Source organism: Lycium barbarum, chromosome 11, assembly GCF_019175385.1.
Source record: "Lycium barbarum isolate Lr01 chromosome 11, ASM1917538v2, whole genome shotgun sequence".
In the NCBI taxonomy this organism is placed as follows: domain Eukaryota; kingdom Viridiplantae; phylum Streptophyta; class Magnoliopsida; order Solanales; family Solanaceae; genus Lycium; species Lycium barbarum.
The window spans coordinates 25,694,235-25,699,601 of record NC_083347.1 but is presented as its reverse complement, the minus strand read 5'-3'; the positions used below and the strand labels follow the sequence as shown (position 1 = coordinate 25,699,601).

Sequence of the window (5,367 nt, the reverse complement as noted above, 5' to 3'; positions counted from 1 at the left end):
TGTCTTTTAGGCGATAGCTAATCATGCTTTTTACGTGCCTTTTGTTCCTGCATCCACCTCATTATTCCTACAGTGTGTGAATATATCTAATCTATTGTGTCAGTTGTCTGTTGCCTTTTCATTTCTCTCAAATTCTCCACGGATTATAGAATTTTCTTCAGCACAAAATCCCTTCTATCGTTCTTCTCTTTTGGTGTTGATTGTTTTCTTTGTTGCCTCTTACAATTTTTAGATTAGTATTATAATCTATCTGCTATTTAATTTTTTTGTTCTTCGTTTGTATGTTTCCTGCTGTTTTTGGGTGTGGTTGAATCCACTTTTGGCTATGGTGATCTTTAGGTTAGATCACATGTTTGCCATGTTCCTATGGCATTCCCAGTTCGCACATTATTCTGCTAACTCATTTTTCATGGTTTATTAAAATGTTTATGCCTCTTTCAAACTGACTGTTAGATGTAACAAACTATAGAGATTTTACAGAACAGACGCTCTGTGTCTTTGAGCTCTTTTACTTAGATTTTTTTTTTTTAATAATGGATTATTTTTTCCAAGTGTTCGACTACAGTGTTTCTTTAAAATCGTTGTAATAATTTTTTGTCTTTACCTCACTAGGATGCTGAGCTTGAAATGTGATGTCATATAAAAAACTTCTTTTCCAAACTTTGATTTATATATATAGTACGGAAAAGGGCCAAAAATACCCCTAAAATATGTCTACAAGAATCCATGATTCTAAAACTTTATGATTTTGACAAATAAACATAATAAGAATACTTAGCCAAGAGAATCCATAAGAATGATTCAGATTGCTCTGTAACTCTGGAAGGTTGAGGGTATTTATAGACCAAAAGGTAGAAGGAGGGATATTCTTGAATAAAAAATAAAGGTTGAGGGTATTTTTAGACCAAAAGGTGCAACAAGGGTATTTGTGACCCATTTTTCATAAGTTAGAGGTATTTTTGGCCCTTTCCTTGTGTAGTTAGTTAATACTTCCTTGCATTAAGAATGTCCAATGATAAGTGTTCCATCTGCTAAAACAGAAAAGAAAGAGTTCATGTCGAGACTACTGTTTGATCACCCATGAACATATAAAAATATTAAAAAATAATACTGTGTTGAGTTGTTTGCTCTTTTTTACCTGTAGCTATGAGAGAAACTGTAGCTATGAGAGAAACTGATGAACCACATTAATGATGTACACTCTTTTGGGATCTATCCTTAGCTGTAAACATAGAAGAAATTGGTCCAACAGATATGAGCGCAAAATGTCAAGACTTAGAGAATTGTTAGACCCCTTTGTTCTGTGTTGTTCACTTATCACTTTGGAAGTTTTCTTACGGTTAGCTCCAATGTTTATCGTCTTTCTTGGCTCCTTTGGCATAGTGATTATCATTACATGCTCTTTGACCTTTGTTGATGAAAGTGATCTTCTCAGTAAATCAGATTTTTGTTAAACCGGCACAATTACAATCATATGTGCAACGATTGATGATGTTTGAAAATATATGCCTTTCACCAATAAAATCTGCAGAACATAATTTCATTTTCCACTATATTAGTGGGACAAGTTTGCATTTATTCTATTTGAGATATGGACACTACTATTTGATCAGTTCAACGTAATTCTACAGGTGTCTCTGCTCAGAAATTGCTAGGAATGTAAATCACCTTAAGAAAATGCGAGGAAGAAAGTAGTCTAGACAATTCTGAAAGATACTTAATAGCATAATGCAGATAACGGAACAGGCTTGCCACAACAAGAAGGCATGGTATAAAGATGATGTAACTGAGGCTCTGTATTGGTTATTGGAGAGGCATCTTCCGTATGTCCTTTGTGCAGATATTTTTTTATGAGAATAGCCAGATCATGCTCATCTCTCTTGGATTCTCCACACATAGAATTTTCTCCTTAAACTTGAACGGAAAAGTTTCCGGCAGCAACCCCTTAAGCTTACCTCCCTCAAATTGGATGGCTCTTCTTTCAGTATTCTATATGCTTTTTTGTTTTCTTAATTTGAAGATTGATGTATATTTTTGGTTGATGGATATGTTTTAATTCTAAGATTTATAGAAATTGAAGTAGCTAGACATGGGAACGTGGAAGCTCTCAAAAGGGAGGTGCAAGATGCCTTCACCCATTACAAGGTTTGATGGTATGTACTGTGTATTATGTCTGTTGTCAATTGCAAATGCAAAATGCTGGGACTTTTTGTGATGGTGTGTAACAGGATTGAAGGAGCTGTATAAAATTTCATGAAATATCTTCAGGAGTTGGACAAGAAATGAACATTGGGGAATCTCTTGCAATTTCACATAAATTAGGGTTATTCGCCTGATGCAGCTCTTCAGAATTCCCTGAAGGACCGGACTGGAACCGGGTTCCTAATTCTACAGATCAAAGGTAAAAGTAACTGTCAAACATGTATTTTCCACATTAGAATCTGTTTAGGTGGATATATAGTTAAGACCAGCTATATATCTTTTAATCAAATTTTATTCTCTTTTACAAATGATTAATGCTTCACAAAGTTCAATCTGCAATTTCAGTGCTCTTTGTTTTTGCTCAAGTTTAATGACTGATGTTAATGAGATATAAGTAGGATATTAACCTTGAATTAAATGCCTTGACTTTAAAAGCCTCTTTAATGATCTGAAACTATAGAGAAGAATCCAATAAAAAAGTTCAAAGTCTGGGCGATTCTAACTTCTCAACTAATGACGACTCCTGCAAAAATGTGCCATATCTCTTTGACAAAGTTAGACTAACAAAGTTTTAACATTTTATGTGCTTTTATGGGGCAATTTGGAGAAAAAGCATTTCAAGGGATTTTGTGACCCGACATCACTCAATTGGTGGATACAAAGTTCCATTTTTAGCAAAACAAATGAAATTTTGTTCTATGTTTGAAAAAAGAATTTTTCGATTCCTAAGTACGGAAAATCAAAACCAAATAGAATGGATCCTTGGCTCTAGAAAAAGGTCTGACCAAAGGAAAAGTACAACATCTTATTCCCTTGCTACGTCGTATTCACCATCACTTCTTTTCAGTATTTTCGAACCCAAGACAAAGAAAAAATTGATATAAATAGAATCTCAATTTTAATTCGACTTTGTCTATGAATTTGTTGTGTTTCTGACTAACATGTAAGTAATTCTGCGTTGAGATGGATTGTAGTTGCCAAAGTGAGTAATTTTACCTTTACCAAGAACCAGAATAAATTAATTTGTTCTAACTTTTAAGAATGGACTGAGAACAAGAAACAATTGGACTTATAGAGGCAATGAGGCTGATGAAAATCTAGGCGAACTAGATGAGGAGTGGATCGTTGGACGCCATCCGTTTGTTCTCAAAATCTCTGTTCGCTGTGAGAGACTAGAGAATGAAACACCTTTTTATTGAAAAAGGTAATTTTTGAGTACTTTATATGTGTCTATAAGTTTTGTTAGTTATTTTAAGCTAATTTTGATTTCACTACTAAAATGTTGTAAACTAGATTTATGGTAATAGAAATAAAACATTTTCTTGCTTGGAACCAATGTACTTACATTTAGATATTACTTTTACCTTGCAATTGAATAAATTCATTTAGTGTGTGTGTGTTATTGGAGTGTACACCTTTTACCTCTTTGGAAATTACAACATGTGATGGTCTCAATAGCCAAGAAGCAGCTCATGTTCGATACGTCTGCCTCTTGGTATTAATTTAAATCAAATCTGAGAGCAAAGTTTTTTTTTTTGGGAATTATAATCTACTATGTGGAACTAACTTATGTGTCCTTTAAAGCTGGAAATAAAGATCTTCATTAATAAATTTAGATCTTCAACATGAGGTAAGCTTGTCGGATGCTTATTTTACATCTTCAAGCCAGAAGGTTGTAGATGTTAAATATGTAGATGGATCATAGTTTGCTCCTCTGATTTTGCAGCTATATCTTCGTACTTTTCTTAACTTTGTCTATTTATCTTTCTAGATAGATTATGTGTTTCTTTTGAATATTAACCAACAACGTGTTATTTTGCATGTTTTCTTCTTTAGCAGAATTGTCCTTCAAAAACAAGTTCGGCTTTTGACTTGCTCTGTTAATTCTATAAAAATAAGTAAATTTGACTTGCTCTGTTAATTCTATAAAAATAAGCAAATTTGCTTAGCAGTCCTCTCACATGCTGTTTCATTTAATTTTCTGTTGCATATATCTATGCTTTTATTGGCTGCTTACTCAACTGTTGCGCCTATTTCTATTATCTTGATCTGCATTTTCTCTTCCTTCTTTGGGAACTATTCTCATTTTCTCTCTTTTCTTAACCAAGTTGCTTGCCTCAACATTAAGTATTCGTCATATTTTGTTACACTAGCTACTATAGTCCTATTTTTTCCCCATTTGTCGAAAGAGTATTTATTGACTCTCGATTTTTTTCCCCTCATTTTTTGCTTTCAGGATTAAATATTTGGAGGCATTCAACGGAGCAGTGATAGAATGATACTTGAGTTCTTATGCCACATCTAGAACTATGGTATTGTTGAGTTTCCTCTTCACATATTAAACTCATGCATCACGAGAAGAGTGAAATATCCGTTCCAGAACTTCTAGCAAGAATCGAACGGACCATTTTGCTGGTAAGTTTCTACTGGCTTTATGCCAAAGCCTTTTAAGAGACTGCTTCTTCTCTAATGCTTAGCTTACTCTTTCTTTACGTAGTATTTCAAAATCATTATGTTTTGGTGGAAGATTAATCAATTGTTTGGAAGTGAAATGGCATGCTATTGATTTCTCTGTTACTCTTGACTTTCTTTCTGGGTGATGTGTACGGTCCAGCTAGCAAGAACGATCATTAAGACTTCGTGTTCAACTGCTTCTACACAATATAAACGTCTTTGCTATTTAGTGAAAGATTTTTTCTTAGATTATGATTTAAAATGTTGACAGATCAATTACTCTAATCGATCAAACCATTCTGTGTAAGTGCAGGGATGTCGACTATAGGCATTCTTTCAAGCGGTTTGCTCAAAGATTGCGCTGCCAATTAGATCTTCTGGCTTTATAACATCCCGAAGACTTTGGGTTCTGTAAAGAGTAAAATATCATTTGCTTGAAGCCATCTGCTCATACTATTCAAGGAAAGTACAGGCCCGCTTCACCCAAATGATATGCCTGAAAGGTTTTTGCTTTCCTGTCTTAATTCCAGAGGAAGATTAGTGAAAGCTTCCAGAGGAGGATCAGTGAAAGCTGGTGTGACCTGTATAAGTATAGAGTAGTTTGTAATTTAACCATGATCCTGGGCTACTAAATGATTGATCTTCTTTTGCACTTGTAATGAATTACACTGTTTTTGATATTTCATTGTATAACGTTTGTGCAAATAAAAA

At 34.1% G+C, this 5,367-nt stretch overlaps 1 long non-coding RNA gene across 2 annotated transcripts; it reads left to right on the top strand.

Moving 5' to 3' along the window:
- LOC132619076 (uncharacterized) lies at positions 1-5,333 on the top strand. 2 transcript variants are annotated; one of them, XR_009574505.1, is made up of 4 exons: positions 10-2,145; positions 2,229-2,401; positions 4,439-4,617; positions 4,970-5,333. It is a non-coding gene; the product is annotated as an uncharacterized LOC132619076 (long non-coding RNA). The 2 variants fall into 2 exon arrangements; XR_009574504.1 differs by having other exon boundaries at positions 1-2,401.
- Positions 5,334-5,367: the final 34 nt, after the last annotated feature.